Source organism: Harpia harpyja, chromosome 5, assembly GCF_026419915.1.
Source record: "Harpia harpyja isolate bHarHar1 chromosome 5, bHarHar1 primary haplotype, whole genome shotgun sequence".
NCBI classification, from domain to species: Eukaryota; Metazoa; Chordata; class Aves; order Accipitriformes; family Accipitridae; genus Harpia; species Harpia harpyja.
The window spans coordinates 36304352-36327211 of NC_068944.1; the positions used below are offsets into that span (position 1 = coordinate 36304352).

Sequence of the window (22860 nt, forward strand, 5' to 3'; positions counted from 1 at the left end):
AACGGGGTATTCCATACCATGTGATGTCATGCCCAGTATATAAACTGGGGGGAGTGGGGGCGGGGGGATCACCGCTCGGGGATTAACTGGGCCTTGGTCGGTGGGTGGTGAGCAATTGCACTGCGCATCATTTGTATATTCCAATCCTTTTATCATTACTGCTGTCACTTTATTAGTGTTATCATTATCATTATTAGTTTCTTCTTTTCTGTTCTATTAAACCATTCTTATCTCAACCCACGAGTTGTACTTCTTTTCCTGATTTTCTCCCCCACCACACTGGGTGGGGGGGAACTGAATGAGTGGCTGCGTGGTGCTTAGTTACTGGCTGGGGTTAAACCACAACAGATGGTCACCCAATGGTGAGGGGCAGGGGCCTGGAGCAAGGTGAATCATGCTTTCTGTAAACAAGGAGGAAGAAATTATGCCTGGGATGGAAAAGATGGAAATGGCAGTATTGAAATAGTCTCCTCTGGCAGCACGTATCCTGTCCTTGGGACAATACAGAGAAGATAGGCATGGCCCCTGTGTGAGTGTGACATGGATTCATGAAGGAGCTGGCCTGGTTTTCTACACCTCCACAGGGCTAAAATGAGTAATGAGAGTTTTGTGGCTTTGTTGCCTGTCTTGACTGTGCTAGATCCAGCACTACCAGGCAGTGTAATCTTGTACCTTTTGGTTTATACTGCCTTACAACTTGGACACGAGCTCTGAATATGTGTTTGCATTGCAGAAACTTCTGTGACATCTCTTCTCACAAAAAATTTTGATACTAAAAGCAGAGGACGATGGCAAACATGGGTGCACTGCATACCAGTACCAAAAGATGTTCCTGATATTAAAGTTGTTGTATTTGGAAGAAGAGGGAAATCCCCTGCACAAGAAGTTCAGAATCTGAATGACAATCCATTTTTGGTCAGTTTCTTTTTTTTATTTCACACAAATCTTACCAAATAGTTTCAGTAAAGTAAGAATTGCAGCCAACATGTGAAGTTGTGTGGAATGATTTTTTTATTGGTTTTGATTTTTTGAGTTAATGTTTATACGTCTATGTCTTAAATAAACAGCACTTGGAAAACTTCTCACATGTGGGCTACTACATATTGCTTAGGAAATCTCTCTTGAGCAAATGCCAACTTTGACATGAAAAACCTCATTAACTTTGTATTAAGACTAGTAGGCCTTAACAGTTGGACAATAAATAATGAAACTATTCCATACTTCCTTTACGTTCTACTTCTCAAACCTGTGTCTCTCTACAATCAGCTTGGGCCTAGGCAAATATCAATTCTGTAGTTTGCACATGAAGTTAATGGCAGCTTCTGGACAGGTGTGTGAACCTGGGTCACGCCTTTTGAAAGATTTTTATTCTTAAACGTAGAAAAAAGTCATTGCCTCTCTTTTGCAAAAAGGCAATATAAACATCACTTGCTTAACTGCTGCAAGATAAAAAGCCACAAGCAGCAGTGTGTGATATGACTTATGGAAACCAGCCATCCTTTCTTCTGAGCACTAGAATAACTGAGAACAGAACCAATAGCCATGTCTAGAAATCATCTTGAGTTCAAAATTCCAGTTCAAGCTTGAGAAGAAAGATGTGATGGAGAGGCAGTAAATAGGAAAGTGAAAAGAATAGTAATATGAATTCAGCTTGGAAATACAGAATCAGTCATGGATTTCCTTGCTTTTCATATGTTGGCCTAGGCTCTGCAGCCAATTCTCCCAGTTAAAAATAAATGTAAATTATGATACAAATGTGAGTCCAAATTAACTTGCAATCCTAATGGGACTTCCTCACCCTAACATTAATGTCTTTGATATTTTTACCTATTTTATTTATCTTTTTACATGGGCGTAAAGTATGTCATCCAAATTGTTACATACAAGGTATAGTTAATTTTTTTTTCTTTCTTTTCCTAACAGTTGACTGTTGATGATATTGGAGATATAACAAAAGTTTCCTTTGTGTTATTTGGTCCATGCTTGGGAAGAGGAATTAAACTTCACAAGGTATTCCAAATACACCATATATAAACTTGTAATATTTTCATAATACCAGTAAATATCTTTTGTTGAGAGACAGATTATTAGCTTCACTTTGCACCACACTAGCAAGGCCACACCTTTCTTGGCTCGGTTACCTGGTATCTACAGGTGGTCACCTAGAGCTTCCACATCTCTCTGTGGGCAGATCTAGCTTGTTTGCACCTGCTGAAGTGCATATAGCTATACCTATTCACTGATGTGCAGATCCATTCTGCATAGCTCATTGTGACATGGAAGGCAGTGTTTTCTGCTGATGTTAGGAAATGTTAATCCCTGCGTTGAAATACCGACAGTCTCCTGACAGAGCAACCTACTTGTGGAAACCAATTAAGCTGATACTTTAGTATTTATTCATTACAACACGGTCATCAGTGGGCCTTAAACGTCTGATTGTAGTTTAATATGTGCTTAAGATCTCTCATAAAAAAGGATGGAGATATGACTTAATGCTGTCAATCTTATAATTCAATCAGATTTTAAATGCATATCTTTCCCTAGGGTGGGTAGGAAGATTGAATAGAGAGTTGTTGAGCCTGATAATACTTGAGCTTTGGGGAAATACTTAAAATTGAAGGTTAACGCAAAGAAAAATTGTGTCAATGAGCTCTGCCTGTAGGCAAGGGCCAAAAAACATTGTGGACATAGCATTGAATTATTCTGAAGTCAGTAGAAGAATGTTTTTCTGAACTGGGCCTCACAGTACCTTAACACTACTATGGATTTAAAAGAGCAAAGGGTGATTTCCTATATGAATAAACAGTCCAGAAACTGTTCTGATGGGAAATGCTAGAGACAGCTGCATTCCAGCCTGAAATTTGAATGGGTTTATAGTACTCAAAGGAACATTAAGTCTGAGTTTATGAGCTCCTCTGAGGATAGAGAAGGAGTTTATCTATCTTGTTCATGTTTGCTCCCAAAATGTGTCCTTTGTCAGCTAATTTTGTAGTCTCAGTTTAGGCTACAAGAATGGAAAGTATAGGTAAGCACAACTTATGATTTCTCATTTTAAATATGCATCTCCAGACTATTTGATAAAGCATGCCAAAAATATGTTGACACTACCCTCACTATATCCGTTGTGTGATTATGTAATATAAGATTTCAGCCTCCAGAACTGGTGGCTCAAAACATGGCAGAAAATTCATAAATGTAATAGTCTGCTTTCTGCTTTCTTTTCAAAGACAACCCTCTGCAAATGGCTAAGTGATTTTTGTTCACACTTTTAAATACTTCAAAAGTTATTTGGTAATTGGTTTATTAGTAGCTATAAATTGTTACAATCTGCAAGAAGTCAATAGGTTGCTATAGACCTATGTAGTCTCTTCTACTGGTGCACTTACAACCCACAACATAAGGCACAATAACATATACTGCTTGTGCCAGTAATATGCTTATAACATCTATTACTCATTTATTAGTCTGCTTATAAATTATTTATACATGGAAGCATAATCTAAAATGTAACAAGTTGTTTTCTCTTTAATAGGACTCTTACAGTGCAGTGAAAAATAGAGATGTTGTATAGAAATAGAAAGACTACAGGAGGCAGTCAGTATGTGTAAGCTCACTATGAATCAGTGATCAAACCCAGCCTCAATTGAAAAGAATTCCCTTCCTTGCTTTCTCCTTAAGTGAAAGAAGTAATAGCCAAAGTTTCAGAAATTTCACAAAAATGCAGATTACAGATGAAACTGCAAAGGCTAAAAAGGAGATAAAATCCCTACTCTCCTTTTGCTACTCTCTTGTTTTCTCTATTCTGGTGTTTACAGCAGCTTCAGAGTACCAGTGTTTTTCCTGTTGATCTCCTATGGTTTTCTGCACACCTCTGTAGAAAATGATATAACCTTCGCTAAAATTTATGTCTTTTCTGTAACTTTTGAATATTTATGTACTATAGAATGAGTAGTTTTTCCTTGCTCAGAAATAGAGTTTCAGGCCCTTTCCAAAATAATATACGAAATCATTTTTACTTTCGCATAGAATATAGAAACACTGTATGATTTGGAGATAAAGTTCACGCTTAGATGTAACCTTACAACTAACAAGAATTTGTCAGGTACATTTTATTTTAAGGCCAAAGACTGCAAAAATTTACACATCTAATTTTTATGAGTCCAGCCTCTGCAGGTCATCTGCCTGCGTATGCAGGTAACCCTTAGTCCAATTTTAATACAGATAGCAGTTTGTGATACTTATTGATATTTAGTTAGGGATGTTTATATTGATAGAAGTTATGGAAGATATTTTTGTATGAGAAGAAGTTAGACATTTAGTGTGAGAAAATTCAGTTATTGCAAGTGCAAAAAATGGGTAAAAAACTGGCTGCAATTTTAGTGGAATTTAATACTATCTAAAGAAAAACACTGTTTATTCAAGTAATTACTGGTTTAATTCTGGAAATGGTCATGAGGAATTGTTTGCTTTCATCTGGAAGCCTTGTGCCTGATCTCATGAAGAACTGGACACAAAGCATAAGCAGTAACGGAAAAGGTTCAGTAATTACATTTCTAGGAACTCCAGGGCAAGATAGCCTGACAAAGTTTTTAAGAGTGGAACTGTCAAATTCCTAATTATTTCCATTATATAATTCAATTATATAAATATTTATGCATTTCAAAGCTTGCACTTGAAGTCTATGTAAGGAAATCTGTACTCAGGATTTTCAAACAGTGGTATGCATATCCTGTACAATGAGCCACAAACTTTTGCTGCTGCCACTGGTGTCAGCAGTGGTAGTTAGTCACCACAGTAATTTGGGGAATCCCTGCCTAAGAATTTCAATTACTTAATGTCTTGATGAAATTCAGTTTTTGTTTCATTTTGTTTTGTTATTAATATCTTGGATATAATATTTCTATACAAAGAGATTCTAAAGGCTGAAGAAACCATTTCTGCAAACTTGTAGTCATTAGCTCTGTACCAAGTTCAATCCTGCATATAACAGTTACCAGAAATGTTTCTGCATATGCTTGATAATTTGTCATTCTGTATTTTATAACCTGACATAAGATGAAGTTCATGATCTGAGTTGCCCTCCTGGGAATCTGATCTTCACATTGACTGTCTCAGTAGCTAGGATAGGTGGGCTCCCAAGGCTGTGCTCCCTCAGTTGGTTTGGAGGCTGTAAGTTCACAAATTTGGAACATAATTTGTTCAGTCTCCACTGAGTATTTAATGTCAGGTGGAATGAAGCCGGACCTAAGCTCGCACCTTCTATTGGAGTTCATTCTTCAATTAACTTATTTCCACAGGGAGCCCTGAAGGCCACTGGATGCCTAATTTCTGCCAACTTTGAAAATCCTAGCTGAGATGTAGCAAGTCACACATAAACAAATAAAAAGCAGCAAAACAAATGTTTTTGCGAAATGGGCATATGCTATTAAGATCGATGTAACTGTATTTGTTCATTTAACATTCTGAAATTGCAAGTATATACAGGTCAATTTAATCTGTACCCTTCATTGGTTCTCTACAAATGGGTCCTACGCCTGTGTCAATATGCAATGAAGAATACACCTATAAACATCAGGCTGCAGAATCAGCAGCTTGCAGCAACTACTGTAGCTCTTATGCAGAATCAGGTAGCTTTTATAAAGTGTGTGCAAGCATTAATAGTGGGAAGAAATATCAGTTTCTGTTGGGATGGAAATAAGAAACTAAATAATTCAGATAAATGAATTTCTTCCTCTGATTCTGCCTGCAGCTTCAGCTAAAAGACCTGGACACTAAACAAGAGTTGGGCTTTCACACTGAAGCCCAATGTCTGTTTGGAGAAGATGGATCTGAGACTGTGACAGAGCTAGCAGCCGTCAGGCCAGACAAGCCACCACTCAAGGGTATGCTGCTGAACTAAAAAGTAAATACATGAGCAAATGCACACACACACACACACAAAATCGTGAACTGCCTAATGGGATGAACACAATGGGCAAGACTGCAAAGCATTTTATATATATTAAAAAAACACTAAAAATTATTTTTAAAAATTCATTCAATATACCTGTGTAAACCACGTGGGTTCTTTAATAAGATCTATTGTTAAAGCATTTTTTCTGTTTTAAAACATCTGACATGTATCGTTTTCACTAGGCTAAGTACCAATTTGAAAGTCTGAAAAATCTGCAAAGCCCAATTAGTATATTTCTGTTGAAATTTTAAAAAAATTACTGATTTAAACTCAGTGAGGGACTAAATAACAGATTTGAAAAAGGCATGTGCAAAGTCATAATGGCATGAATCACAAAAAAACCCCACCAATCTTTTTTGAGGTTTTCTTCAGGCTCCATTTCTGCCCCAGAAGCTCTGTTTCATTTTGTCATTGTATTTAAAATATGATAACATCTTCCTTTGTTCTGATTACATTTTATAAAATATTTAGAAAAGAATTCTCATTCACTGCACTCTATGAACAGAAGTCTTAGTTAAAATATTTAAAACTTTTTGCATTTAATATCTAACTGAAGGCTAGACTGCAAATGGAAATTTATCTTAACAGTCTGTTAAAACATTTAATTCTTCACAGAGCTTACAGAACCCATAAAAAAAATCCTCTCTCATGCTGCCTCAAGGAATATGTACTATATAACTCATCAGCCAAAAGTCATGGCAAGCTTTCCTTTGTGATGAAGAATAATAATAGCAATGAATAGCTGTATAAATATCTGAGCCATTTCTCATGAACATAGTAGTTGATATTGGCCATAATTATCAAAATGCCAGACTAAAACAGAATTCAGCTGATCCAGAACAAAAAGTGGATTTCATCTGTTATATCTGTGTTTTTTCTTTGGTAAAATGTTAGAGTTGATAAATCCTAACTCAGTTTAAGACCTTTAATTACTACAAGAATTCAAGGCTTTTTACACAGCCTGATAAAATCAGTGTGATTCTTTCAATTGATTTCAGCAACCACTGGATAAGACTCCAGAACTATGACATTTTCTTTTTCTGTAACGTAAGCATGGATTGGTGCATTGATTCATAAAGGACATTTCATCTCTAATGCTGTACTGTGCTGTTGTGAGGTAGCTAGCAATCTATATGAAACTCAGACAGAACATTAATGTCAATTACTATAACTTCATTCCTTGGTCTTGAAATTAATCTTTTACCTGAAATAAATTGGTTTATAATGTTTAGTAATTACATTGCTAAATAGTCTGATTTGGTGATGTCTTGTGTCACTGATTTTTCATGACAGAAGTTCTTTACTCAATCAGTGTTCATACGGGAACATTGCCTGCATCAGGGACTGATGCAGATGTATTTATCACAGTATTTGGAGAGCAGGGAGATTCCTGCAAAAGGAGATTAAGACACTCAAATTTTGAAAAAGGACAGGTTAGTACTGAGTTATTTTCCTTACATGTTTGCTTAATAGTACTGAGTTATTTTCCTTACATGTTTGCTTAATGTGTTTTATTCTATTAGTTTCTTCCAATACCATATTTCTTTTCAATTATCAAATACGAGCATTGATGTTACACCACAGTAACCTGTGGAAAAGATGTGTTGCTTACTAAGTGTAGACATTTTACCCGAACTGGGATTACGGTTTAAGAATAGTATGAGTACCAATACATTTAAAATCCACAAAAGATCAGTAACTCTTCTTAGAAACTGGAATTGAACCCAACAATATATAAAATTCCATGGCTAAATTTTCAGTTATTTGTGAAGCTGGTGTAGAAATATCAGGGCTATTTCCTGTGACTGCTCCTTTAAAATAATTTTTTTTTTAAAAGATCTCTCCAGATATAGTTGAAAGAGAGATTTTAAATATGTTAGCTACTATATGTTAATTAATCAATTTATATATAGAATTGCAAAAAGGTAAAGCTGCTTCTAAACATACTGTGACTGCTCAAGATAAATCCTAGGAGAGATTTTCTGGTCGACCTTTGCTGATTACCATATTAATGATTATATCTACACAACATGTTCACGCATACCCTGGACTCAGCCCAGATATGACTAGATAGGATTTAAAGAGACCTTTCAATTGATCGATTGATCCTGTGCAATAAAGCAGGACCATCTATACTTATTTCATAGCATTTCTTAAGATCTCTAATGGCTGAGATGCCATACCTTTCCTAGACAACCTGTTCCACTGCTTTCCTAGCCTTGCCCTTAAACAATTCTTCCTTCATTTGCTTTATAATGTCAAAATATTTTCTTCAGCTTGGAAACATAGAAACCAGCCATGTCATCCTTGTGTTCCATAGTCATTGATAATTTTTCTTCCATGAATTTGTGTAAACTCTTTTTAAACGTGTGATGAGCACCCACAGTCTCCTGTGGTAGTACGGATTGCACTTGATCTGCAACCTGTGTAAAACTTCTACATACTAATTTCATCTGATTTCCCTTCTTTTACTGTAAGACACAGTGAACGTTTTTTTCCTTGTCATCTTCTCTTTGCCATTCTTGCTTTTATAGGCCTCTATCCTCTGCACACCTGTTTTGTCACTGGATTGTTCATTGTTCCTTGTGTAAGAACATCTCTTTAATCATCCTACTTACACTTTCCTATATCTTTTTCTGATTCTTCAGTAATACATTCAGAACCTCTTTAAAATTTGCCATCACCTCCTCTGCTTCTCTTTTTTCTTCTTCGTCAGAGTTCTGTTAGCTTAGCTCTAGGTACCATCTTCAGACAACTGTTGCTCTAAATGGACAGTGTGATATAGTGTATAAAGCATTCACAGGCAGGACGCCTACATTCATTTCTATGCTCAGTCATTGGTTTACCTGATGATCTGAATGTATCATTTTACCTTCCTTGTGTCCCTCATTTCCCACTGTAAAATGATGATAACCAATAGTTTAGGCAAGGATGAAAAGAGGTAAGCATATATATTTCAATGAAGTTTACTTCCCTTTTCATTTACTACTGAAGAAAATTAAATACAACTTTTAAAATTGTGCTTAATCTCTCCTTTTCATGGCAATAACCTAGTGCAAGATTCATAACAATATTTAGTGTTCTGGTACCTAGTGAAATTACTATGCACTGGGAGATATTTAATAATTTGGCCACAGTCTTCCCACCCAAAGTATTCAGGCATGTTTTTCTTTCCTTTTCTTACAGTCTCTTGCAACCATTCTTTTTTTTTTTTTTTTTAAAGATGTCATTGTTTGCAGAATCCTGCTGCCTTAGTCCAAACTGTGCTGTTAAAATATAGGAAGAGGTTTGTGCTGTTGATTGACTGGGTGATATTATTGAAAATACAGGTTAATTGGCATTTTTGAGGGCAAATGTTTATAGGCAATTAGAAGAGTTAATAAAAGACATAAAGGTACATAGTCTGTGATGTAACCTGGAAAAGAGGTCTAAAAAGAAATAATTTACACGGCACTTTTGAGCTGGACATTAATACAGAATCAGCTGTTAGTGTTAAAGAAATCAGAGCCACTATCTTGAGCAGTAGAGTGCTGAGTGTCTTCCCAAGCAGAACCTTTGTTTTAGGTGAGCTATTTTTGTACTCTGGGCAATGAAATTTTTCTTCAGCTTAGATATTTTGTGTATTCATGTTCTTCATTGTGCAATAGGTTCTTGGGAAAGGGTTGAGCAGTGAGATGGCAAAATGTTCTGATGATAGTAAGTTATTTAAGGTAATAAATATGGAAGGTGGTGGCAGAGATTGCAGAAGGACCTCATGCAGAGTGACTGGGTAATAAAATGGCAGATGAAATTCATTGTAGCTAAACAAAAGGCAGTGGCTGTGAGGGGGAAACCCCTTTAAATTTGCATGCAAAATGATGGGCTCTGAAACAGGAAAGTGATGTTAGCATTAGGACAGCTCTGTAATGATGTCAGCCCAGTGCTCAGTAGAGGTAAAACAAAAGGAAAACAGAACAGATCAAATGTTTAGGTATTATTAGAAAAAGGAAAAAAACCAGCCACCTCAAAGTAGAAAATACAGTCATGTCCCCAGGTAATTTCTCTGGTGTAGATGCATAATAGATGCTGTGTTTTGTTCTGATTCACTTGTCTTAAAAAGTGCAAAAAGAATGCCAAGTGATATGAAATATCTTCCATACAAGGAACAACTAAGCAAACAAATGCTGTTTGGCCAGGAAAAGGGATGATGAGAGGAAGGGAGAGGGAGATAAGAAATATAAAATGGCATAGAGAAATTGAGTAATTCTATTTTCTCACGAAATACAAGGGCTCGAGAGCATTAAGTGAAACCTGCAGGTGGTAGATTCTAAATGAAAGGAGGTGGCTTTTTACACAATGCATAATTAATACATTTTACTTTCTGGCACACGATGTTGCAGACGGTAAAATGCATGTTGGTGCAAAAAGCCATTGCACATTGTCATGGAAGACAACTTTCCACTGAGGGCTGTTAAGTGCAGAGACACAATCTGTGGCTCAGGAAATCTCTGAACCACAAATTGCTAAAGCTTGAGAGACTTTATATTCAAGAAGCATCTCTATATATTTTCCGCATTTTTCTGCTCTTCCCTAGAAATCTGTTACTGGTAGCTCTTGGCAACAGTATACTGGACTAGATGGATCTGTGGTCTGACATACTACTACCAGTCTTACATTCTTTTTACATAGAAGTAGATTCATAAAAAAGTTGGAATGATGCTTTCGTGAGACTATCTAAGAATAGAAGGTGAAAGGAAGGGATGTAAAGGGCAAACTGTCTTGAGAGACAAGATTATGTCCGCAATATCCCTCGAAAATATGGAATGGACAGGTAAAGAAAACAAAGTTAAGGAAACTTGAGATATGAAAAAAAGGATCTCTCTTGACTGATAAAGGACTGAAATATAAGGAAAAGCTAGGAAGACAAAATTGCAACAAAGTGTAAGAGAAGAGAGTAAAGTTGATTTAATTACTGCAGGAAGTAAGGTTGATTTATATATATTTAAGTAATTGTTTGTCTAACTTTTTCACCAGTCTAATAGGTTAAATAAATGGGGATTGTAATTTTGTCTAGATAACACTTTATCTAAAGCAAGACAATTTAAACAAAATCCTTTTGGCTTTCAGTAGTGTGTTTAATGCAGTTCTGAATGTCTTTATACTGAGGGGAAAAAAAAAGAAATGTAATGACATCAATCAAAAGTACATTCTTGCTAATGCTGAGGGAGTAGGCAATTTAATGTATTATTATGAGAATTCAATGATAACAATGGGTGATTATGACCACTGTTGTCTAATGACTGTTAATTATTACCACAAAGAACAAGACTAATGATAGGTCCCTTTTTCAGATAGAGTTAGCTGTGAAGGAACATGAATATTAGCAATACAGGCTATTCCCTCTAAGTCAAGGGTCATGTAGACTGACAAGAAAATTGTATTTGGTTTGGAACTACAAAGAATAAAATTAAAAAGCAATGAGTGCTCCCCAAAAGTTATTTACAAGATATTCCTCACAGCCAGATCTTTTGGGGGGCTACATATGCGTTATATGAAGGCGTATAACTTGCCATGGTAACTGTTTGGTGAGATTGTGGATATAACAATGTAAGAATGCTGGCAGTCCTAAGGCTGTGGTAGGAATAATAACTCTGATGTTTTGTTTTTCTCAGCACATTGTAGAGAATAGTCTGACACAGACGGAAGAATGGACCAGATGACATAATTCTTTCTAAAAATCATCTCTTCCTTTGTTACTTTCTGGTCCTCATGCTTTTTCCTGCCTGGTGGCAAATTGGTTGGCAACAAATAAAAATTATAGCGTCTGTTTCTACTATCCATCTGGGTTTTTTTTAATGTCACCCACTCACATGCCCATGTATCTACCCACCCACTCATATTATCTTTTGCATGGAACACATTCATTCTCTCACTCACGTAATTTATTCATCCCAACATGCACTAGTGCTGTTGCCATTTAGCTTTTGTTTACTGGTAGCCGTAGCAATATTTAAACAGATGTCTATTTACATCTGAAGAGCACATCAATTCTTGCCTGTATGCGTGCACAGCCTTAGTTATAGTTTCTAATGTCAGTATCTTCCTTTGTTTGCATAGTCATCAACAGTGTCAGTATTTCTGTTCAGAGTTGAATAATATGACATTTCCCATTTGAAAAACAGGATGTCTTAGAACAGAAAAGACTTTGAAATGTTTAAAAATAAAATGCCTTATCTAAACCAAAGTTCAATTTACCAGGCCTATCCTGATATTTGAAGCCCTCCCTTTGTTTCAGTTATGAGGGATTGGTTGTAACTTCAGTTTTCATGAGACTTCTGTAAGTAAATTAATGATCAGAGGTTTCTTTCTACCCAAAATAGTGGGATGTTTTTCATAATAAAGCCTGGGATGCAGTCATCATGAACAAGGCAAAATGTACATATTCAAGGATCCACATATTTTCTGAACAGGGTCTCCAAATATGAATGTCAGACTATAACATCTTTACTATCAGAAAGGGAAAGATACTTCAGCATTTAAAGGAATGTCTTTCCAAACATAATCTTCTTAAAGATGGATGGTAAAATATACGGTTTAATCAGTTTGCTATTCATTTTGCTTTTACCTTCTCAGGTTTGTATCTCTGAAATGAGAGCAGTAGACCTTGGACAGCTAAGCAAAGTGCTTGTTGAGCACCATAATGTGGGTTATGGAGCTGGATGGTACCTGGACCAAATTGTCATCCATGAATCAGGCAAGACTGATGGCCAATATACATTTCTTTGCCAGCAATGGTTGGACAGTGGAGTTGGTGATGCACAGATGGAACGAATGTTGAAACTTCTTGGCAAAGTCAGGAATGGGATGTTGACAGGAAAGATTTATGGTAAGGTCCAAAATCATCAAAGCTCCTTCCAGCTTTTGTTTTAATTGTAACTCTTATTAATTTTGGGGTTATTTTTAAGACTAAAACCAAAATACAGAAATAATGTATCTTAAATGTGAGTTGCATGTCTTACACAAATTGCCTCTCCGAACACTTTCCAGAGCTGGTAAATACAATTATAATGTTCAGGGAAGAAAGACTAGAGCAGAAGGGAGATATTAAGTGATAGAGGCAATGAAGGAACTATGTTCTTAGTTGAGGCTGGAAAAAAGCTGAAGCAGAAAGAGGTAGGTTGTTCCATATGGCAGTCAATGCAGAACAGAAGGCTCCCGCAACAGTGATGAAATCACAAGAAGAGATATAAAAACTCTTTTTAGCAGAATGAGATTTTCCCGTATGTTCATATATTTGCAGAAAGCATTTGCTTTTATTTACAGTTTTCTATTTTACTTACATCAATGGCACAAGTTCTTGCAAACAACTAGTTGACCTGAACTCAATATTCCATTCAAATTGTTTAATGAAAAAAAGACCAAAATTCAGAAACAACTTAGACACTGAAAACAGGGTAAGTCTTTTGTGCTTTGCTGGGGTGCTGAATTTCTTAGCGCTCTCACGTCTTTTTTGAAGAGGTGTAAAAGAGGTTGCTTTGGGTCCATTTATGAAATCTGAATCAGAACTGGTAGACCAAACTATGTAAAGTTTAACTAACCCAAAGGTGTGAATTTTGCATTCTATATCAGCAGTTTTGCAAACTTATCTTTGTTAATTTCTATGCTCATGGATATTTCATAAAAATGGTCAGAGAGTTTTATATTATGCATGGTTGCAGACACAGTTAGTAGTGTGTATCCCCATATTTAGCTACCTGTACTTAGTTCACTAGTGAATATCTTATATCATCTAAGGAAATAGAAAAACAATGTTGCTGAGACAACAGAAGGACAGAATACCATGGACATATAAGCATAGGATGAACAGCTAGAGTAGTGACAATTTCAAAATAAGAAATAGCTGTATTGCACCACTGCAAGTATTCCAGGTCTGTAAAAAAGTAGATTCCATAGGTGCCCTACATAATCCACAGAGAGAGGCAGGTGTCTTCTGAGGGTAATTCCGAGCAGAAGCCCGAGGTTGGTCAGAGTCTGTCACATCTTTCTTCACTGATAATATGAAAAGAGAAATATTGCATCCTTGTTTATGCACCTTAATTAGTATCTGAACATAGCTATGTAAAAACATTTTCCTTCCTCTGTTTCACAAACACACGTAGTCCTCAAAAATCTGAGTGCAGACTTGCTAATATTTTCCAGTCTGATTACTAATACTCAACTCTGGATCTATTGAAAATCAGTTCTGGTGTGGGTGTATAATAACTTTAGAAAGAATATGACAAGTAAGCAGAGAGCCTACAAGGAATGGAGAAATAAAAGACCGATCAGCAAAGAGCGCTGTACCTTAGAGGTCAGAAAGTATATGGATACAATGGGACTTAATAAATGTCAGGCTGAGTCAGATTTTATAAAAGAATTAAAACAAATAGTAAAGGTTCTTCAACCATTTACTTATAAAAAGAACCTGGAAAGATGTGTAACTATGCAGGAACAATAGAGTGCAGACTGAAGGTGATGTAGGTAAAATCCCTAAACAAATAGAATATTTGACCTCTGTTTTCATTAAGGAACCATAATGTTGGCAAGGGAAACAAAACGAGAATTACTAATGGGAATGAGGTTATTAGAAATCACCAAATCTGAAATGCAAGTAGATCTTTGAGTTTCATGTAGTCAAACAGTGACAACCAAAGGAGTCGTTAGCCCAGAATATTGAAGGAATTGGAAATGAAGTGGCAGATCTAGTAGCAAGGATTTGAAACAATTTTATGAAGACAAAAGTATGACTTGAAAATAGCAAAGGTAATACCTCCAACTAAAAAATAGAAAGCATAATGTAGGTGACTATAGACTTAGTAATCGATCACATGCAAACCTGTATAACGCACTTTGAAGGAAAGAATAGTTAAGATAATAGAGGCAAATAGGAAATGAGAAGGAATGCATCATGACTTTACTAAAGATAGATTGTAAAACAAAGTTGATACTCTTTAGAAATATTTTCCAGTAGGAGAAATGTAATGACACCTAATCTGTCTAAATTTCGGTACTGAATTTTATTTGCTTTATGGGAAATTATTAGGTAATAATAAAAAAGTGGAAAGTAGTAGTAAAAGGAAGAATTGTAAAGAGCTGGAGAAGAGAGAATGAATACGCTGATGAAATCTGCTGGTGCTACAATGCTGAGAGTACTATCAGGAGATGAAGAGGTTGTGTGATAAACTTTGAGAACTGGAGGAAACAAATGGAACTGAATTCTGTAGCACAAAGCTTCAATACAATTAGGCATAAACCCAACTAAATATTTGAGTTTTTAATTCTGGTACCGGTTCCTAATTTACATTGAGTTTGGGGGGAAATTAAGAACTAAGTAGTAGCTAAAAGTCTAAAAACTGTATTGGGTCTGTATCCCCATGCCTTGTAATGACTTCTGCTACAAGAGGTCATCAGCAGGATACGACTAGGAGAAATACCTGGATTTGTTATATGATCGCAGGATAATTTTTGAGGCAGTAATGTGACGTGGCTGTGGGTAAAGTAATTGTGACCCCACAATGTATGTAGGCATTATCAGTGAAGATCAAAAAGAATTAATGTCACTACAGAGAAACAATGATGATATTTCACGGAGAAAGCTGTGTGCCATTGTGGTCACCTCTGTCCAGAAGGGCTGGTTCAAGCTGGAATAGCTGTAAAGAAGACATGATGACTGGGAATGTGGCAAGTCTTTGTCGTGAAATGGTATTGAAAAACTTGACATATTCAGACTAGCAAATTAAATGCTCAGAATGGACACAGTTGTGCTCTATCAAATTAATGGTGGCTTACACATCAAGGAGGGAAAAGAGTTATTTAAGCTAATGGACAAAGTTGTCGTAAAAATAAATGGGTTTCAGCAGTCCATTAATGCCATTCAGAGAAAATTAAAAGATTTCTGAGAAAGAAAGAATAAATTTTTAGCACAGGTCTTTTTTAGACTTAACTAAAGAGAAGGAAAGAAGCTTAATGCAGCTGCTTTTAAGTTGAATCTTGACAAATTTATCAGAGATTATACAATACAGTTAAGATGTAATAGCAGTGTATGGTACTGTATGATCCAACAGAGATAGTCCTTGCATTCAGTCTTCCTAGGCAGCTATACATTGATAGTTTAAAGGTTTAATGTTTCAGTCCTAAAGGGCTAAAAATCTTGGAATATGTGACAGGGGATATGATAAATTTTCATTTTACTTCCATTTTTTCATGGATATAATTGGTTTTGTTTATATTTAATATTCATAGACATGAAAATGGTAGCTATTTATGATTATCCATAAAGTCATAACATCTGAAGTTATTTTAGATTATTTTAAAGATGGTGAGTACTAACTTTTTACCTTCACCAAGACCCGAATTTATGGCACAGATCCTCACCTGATCTAAAGTAATAAAGCTTTATTTGCATTAGTTTATAGTAGGAGATAAAGATTTGCCTGTTGTAGTTAGGAAGCTGGACTTTACAGGACTAGGGACATAAACTCAGAAAGTCACTGTTTCCATTACTCAGAGTAAAATACCCTGGTTTACAAAATAGCTATTTGAAATTATTAAATCCATACTTTGCCTCACTTTGCATAAACAGAGCTAAGTTATCTTAATAAAAATATGGTCATGCTCAATTCTGTACCAGCCCAGGTGACCAAAGCCTCTCTGTAGGAGCCATGGGTTTTTTTAAAATGGAGAACATGGTTTTGGTAGACCTGAATTTTCTATATATTCTGTTAACATGAATTAAAATATTAAAGCTAGCTAAATCAGTGGGATTTTTTTTGATGGGTACAAGTTTCTGATCCTGAAAACTTTGTTGATTGGAGTTTTAACTAAATATCTGTTCAGTATAGCGTTACAGAAGTTACTCAGGAGCCTACCTGGTATCAGTCTGCAGTCCTTATGAATCTTCAGGTGACTGCCAATTCATCTAGAATGTTTAAGAGACTAAGTAAGTGGTTTAAACCAGACCTTTAGTTTGAACATGAGCTACTATTCTTTTTCAATACAATTTTGCATTTTTTTTTTAAGTAAAACTGCTGGTTTTGAGTGTTTTCTGTGTCCCTAAAGTAGGCAAATCTATGTGCTGTTATATAGGACTATTTTTAATCTCTCAGCAAACATCACTTCTTCACAGAAGAAATGGATGAAGTTTTGTACTTTGCTGGCATGATAATTGTGGTGATCTGTGATAAAAATACCACATTTCAAGCTCTGAACCAGTTTATCTCGTCAACATCTTGTTATGGAATATATGTAGCAAATTTTAACATTCTAGTTTAAGTAGCTCCTCAAAAAGTTAAAATGAAAAAATACCCTCCCCTGAGAAAGGCAAACCTGATAACCAGTACTATCTAGTAGAAAATCTGCTGCTTTTGCATGGTGATTAGTAAGAAAAAAATTTTTAAATCATCAGAGGAAACACGAGGGGAAAAAAATCAACAGATTGGCATGGCTCTTCATAAGTCTCTAATATGGAACTGGCAGGCTTATCTACATAGTGCTATTGGACTGGTCCATCTCTGAAGGGTCAGTTATCACTATGGAAGGGCTGGTGTCCAAATCTGCTTTTCTCTAAATCAATGATAATGAGTGAACCTGTTACATGCCAATATTTTAGCTCTGCAAAGGTAGGAATAGGTTGCTAGTCGCTCACTAACTCATCTAACAGTAACTAACTGTTACAAATTGCTGTGTTATTTTGTATATTCAGCAGACCCATTAATTTTTTTCTACTGTTTTGTTTCAACAGGAATTTGGGATGTCCTTGTCACAACTAGTGATATTTCTTCCAGTTCCATGAATCCTAAAATGTCTCTAACTGTATGTGATGAAAAAGGTACCTGTACTTCAGTCATATTCCCAAAAGGATCACTTAAAAAAAAGCAGGTTTATGAGACTTCAGTGGAACTGAGTAAGAAATTCAATACTATATTCAAAGTTCGCCTAGAAATTGAAGAAGCTGGAGAAGGAGAGGCTTGGCATTGTCGTGAGGTAAAAAACCTAAAAACTAAAGCAATTGCTTATTGTGTCTTTATTGTCAAATTCTCCTGTTTTTCACATTCTATGGCCATTGCTTCCAGTTTCCAGTTCTGTCTGAAATGACATAATTTTTAATTTACAAGAGTAAGTGCATCTGGTAACAAGACTTGTAGAGTGATAACTTCAGAGACTGCTCAAAACACTTACTAGGGTAGCTATGGATAACAAAAATCTTGTAAAATTAGGTGGATTTCTGGAGGGCATATATATAGACGTGCCATCATCTATAGCATATCCAGTGGTGTCTTTTCAGAACTGTACCCACTGGCATACATTACAGTATTTACATAACTCCAAATTGGTTGTTACATGTTTAGACCCAGTCATTCAAGGCAAATAATTAAGCCAGACACTAGAAATGCCTTTTGATGAAAATATCTGCCTTTTAAGTTGGCATGTGAAAAAAAGAAGTGAATAGCAAAAGTGACAATCTTTCTTCTGATGTCCAAGATGCTGAAGCTAAAATCTGACATCACACTGAAATTGTTGTGGCACTTCACTATGCAAAAAATATCTTTATCCTCTTATGCTGGCAAAATAAAAAGAAGTCTAAGGGAAAGAATCATACTCATTCAAATTGCAGACAGACTTTTGCCCATTAATGTTTGTACTTTGTTCTCATTAAAAACTGGAGAAAAAAATAATTTTCCTGTCCAATACATGATATTAGTGAGCTGAACCCCCTGACATCTAAATGGTAGGCAGGTTGTTAATTTCATGTTCGTAGCCAGATGAAATAGTCATCTAACAAATCTATTGATAAAATTAAGACTGCTTCTTGGATATTGTAGGAGACAGTGTATCACAGTAAAAATTTCAGAACAGAAACTTGGCAGGTGAAAACAGTGACATCTATTAGTCTGTTTTACTTCATTAGCTCAGAACAATGACTCAAAGCTGAGTTAGAAAAAAAATCAATATCAGTTATATAAATAAGGAAAAGATGCACATTTACATTAGGTAGGATTAGAAAGAGAAAGAAAATATAAATTTCCCTACTTTGGGATGTATGTAAATTATTGGGGTTTTAGGAAGATATTTCCTCTGTTATTCCATGGATTCTATAGCAGGACTGACTGATTCCTTGTATGAAATAACTAGGTTGATATAAGAGGTTGTGGATAATATCTGTTATTAAAGACAGTTTAGCAGTTTATTTACACTGCTGGTTAGAACCAAGATGGTCATTTCTATGCTATTTTATTTTGATTTTACAAGATTGCACCTCACAGAGAGTCTGAGATTTCCCCCTTCTGCCACAAGTAAATGCAGGTGCAGTTGGTTGAATTCCATATTTAGATTCAGAATTCATTTTTATAACCATAACTGCAAAATAATTCTCTTGGTGGTTTTGAGGAAACTGAAATCATTATAAAATAATGTCCAGAACAAAATAAATTAAGATATGTTTTATTTCTGAAGCATGTAATAACTAACATCTTTATTCTTGCTTCTTTCACTTCTTGAAGAAATAAAGCACAGTAAATGAAATCTGATTTTCAAGAAACTGTTCAGGAATGTAGTTGCTAGTATGGAAGGGAAATTGTATTAACATTATACTTTACACTGTGTTTTAAAAAGGCTTTTCAATGTATCTGTCATAATGAAAAATAATAGAAGTCTTTTGGAGGCAAAATAATGCTACTGTCTCCCAGTGACAATTGCTAACCAAAGATAGTCGAGCTTACTGGGTTAAGGGTTTGGTTATTTTAGTGCGTTAGGTCATGAAGAAATGTATGAGTGAATTCTTTGTGCCCTCTTCAAAGCAGGGTTACTTCATGCAATGTATTTTCAAATATGTTGTCTTGTCTAGCTTTAAATAGTTTAGAAAATGGTACTTTATCTCTTAGTGTAGCTAGTAGTACCACAGTGTAAGAAAGATACCTAATAATTAAAATATGTTTTCTTACAGTAAGACTAAGCTACTTAGCTCTGGATCACCCTTTTGTTACTTTATATACAGAATTTCATAGAGATTAAAAATATTTAGTAACATACTCTATATATTCATATGATACATATGTACAGATATATATACATGCCATAAAACATTCTTAATTTCTGTTTTTCAGTTTTCCCAAGAAACACTTAATTTTCTTTCTACCATTACTTCGAATGAGAAAACATTCTGCAGTGAAAAATGTTATGGCATATTGACATTTCTCACAAGCTGAAATGGGCATATCAACACTTCTTTTTCTTCCATATGCTGGATGAATAGGTTACATAAAGGAACCTTTTTGAACCATTCCAAACATTATTTTCCCTTACTGTAGTCTCTACAGCAATAATGTTGACAACATTTTAATTGTTTTTAATTGGGAAAGACATCTATTCCTTCTCTTTTAAAAGGCTGCTTTCAAAAACATTTTGGAAAAAAATATTTCCTCTTCTTTTTTAATATTGAGATGGTGTGTCATAGCTGTTTCATAGTATGTCTTTTGCTGTAGTTTCCATTAAAGCATAACAGATACTGAAGGTATTTCTTTTTGCTCTTTGCTAAGGTAAAGCTTCAACACAGAGAAAGTAAAAATATTCTAGAATTTCCATTTTGTCGCAACTTTGCAGATGAAGAAGGAGGAAGAGTGGCTGAGCTTCCAGTTCTGACAGCTGGCTCCCCTTTTCCAGCAGGTTTGTCACAAAGCAGAAACACTGGAAAAAGATGTGGTCAGTGATGAAGGCTGATTTTCAGAGCAGTCCAAATGATTTAGCAGATACTTTCTAGTCATGTTAGCCAGGGATACATGGCCAGGTTCAATCCACTCCAGTGTTTAAAGAAAACAAATCTCAGACCCTGTAACTGAGAATTGTGCATTCAAGTCTGATTGGTATCAGTCTGTGACATGTAAAAGAGCAAGCATACAACGCTGAAAACATTAAAAAAGTTTTGAACAGTACTCAGAGTTCAGCTTTTTCTCAATAATATGATTTGGTTCTCTTCCAGAGGAAACAAAGGAAATCCAGAGGAAATAACTCCTGTACTGTAATTTCAGATAAGAGGGAGATCCATGGCTCCTCACAGCAGAAACTCATCTGTTTGTGTTCCTAGAATTTCAGGCATTCTTCTGTGACCTAGCAGTTATATGTCATCAAACTCCTTCATGCAGAGGATCACCTCAAGACTGGATTTTTTTAGTTTGCTCTGTGTTTCTTAGGAGGTTTTATAACTAAAGTCAGTGACGAATGGAAGAGCTTTTGTCCTAAATGGATATTCTACCATGAGAATACCCCAGTCTCCTCCAAGTGTTTCCCAGGAGTTAAGGATTTACATCAATAGCCCAAGTAATCTGTGTATTCCTTGCCTTTTCTGCTGTGCTTTCAAAGCTAGTATCAAAAAAAGCACTTGGGCAGAAGCTCCTCGAACACGAATTTGAGAAGAGTACTGCTGGGATATTCCCTGGGAAGGCTCTTTCTCTTTGAAATGCCTTTTTTTTTTTTTTTTTCCCCTGGAAGAGCACAGATATTTAAATCTTAACAAATGCTGCTCCTCTTTCCAAGGAGCGTTTACCATGAGCACAGATACTGTTTTCTTTACCTTCTCCCCATATTTTTTTCTCTTTTTCAATTGAATGTTTTGGGGATGTGGCTTCTTTCTCATTTGGGGGGCCAGATCACCAGTGTGTTACGCATTTCTCTGGGAGTACAAACAGGTACTTAACATAAACAGCCATCCAAGAAATGCTCAGCTTAAGAGTTGTAAGGTGGCATGTCAGAGAACACACAATGTTTCTGGAAATCCTCTGCTGAGGGCAAAAACTGCAACTGGTACAGTGTAGAGTCCAGCCACTGACCTGACCATGATCCAGAGGAAATACAAAAGTTGCCATCTTTCTGGCAGAGTTCAGCTTCATTTGAACTCTGTGAGGCTCAGAGCGGACATGTGCTTTTTGAGTAATTTATTATCATCCATAGCCTAGGAACTGTTTCATAGGAGTGTTACATATTTAAATGCATGCAAGTGTGTGGTAGAGTATTATATAGAAGTTTTTATAACAATTTGTGACGTGTTTATTTTTCTTTAATTTTCTCTTCTACCTGTGTTTCAGGTCCACTCACAAACTATTTGGCTTATTATTCCTTATAACAGTGGTTCTTAAATTTTAATTACAATGCTTCTACATGCTTTTCTAAGCATTATAATATAGTTTGGCCTTTTGATCACTCTGGGCAGGACCAAAAATGAAACTATAATAGTAGTAATTATTAAATAACATATTTTTTAACTGATTAAGCTTTGGTAAACCTTTGATTTCCTTTTCCCAACAGTGAAAAGCTATGTTCTCTATATCACTACGGGAGCACCCCCTGGGTCAGGAACAGACGCAGATGTCTATGTCATGCTGCAAGGCCTTTTGGGAGATACTGGCAGAAGAAAGTTAATCAGAAAAGGAGACAATAATTTCACTAAAGGAAAGGTATACTTATCATTTCTGCATGATATTTTGCACTTTTAGAACCCAGTCCAATTCACGTGGACTTAATAGGAGTGGGATAGAGTCTATGAAGTTTGCAATGCTCTGTGACTGTAAGTGCATGTGTATATCAATTTCTGTATCTGTCTTCTGTGGGAAATACTGATGCTTATATAGCTGATGCTAACAATACTGACAAGTAATAAAGTGACTATATCAAGTGCTTTTACGTTCAATTTTGCAAATATTGAAGGTCTTCAGTGACATGCCAGTGGATTTCCTGTGCATTTGCTTCACAATAGAGCTATAAAGAGACTCAATTTCTTTTAATACCTCTTTTTCCCCCCAGCCATTCTTCAGGCTAAGGATCCTTTCCCTGGCTTTTGCCTTTCCACTGCCAGTATGCCCCTCAGTCTGGCTCTTGGTCTCTCTCCAGACAGTCAGCCA

General features: G+C 35.8%; 1 non-coding gene across 1 annotated transcript; it reads left to right on the forward strand.

Moving 5' to 3' along the window:
* The first annotated feature begins 465 nt into the window (after window positions 1–465).
* On the forward strand, window positions 466–570 carry LOC128142538 (U6 spliceosomal RNA). Its single transcript, XR_008235449.1, has one exon. It is a non-coding gene; the product is annotated as a U6 spliceosomal RNA (small nuclear RNA).
* The last annotated feature ends 22290 nt before the right edge of the window (window positions 571–22860 follow it).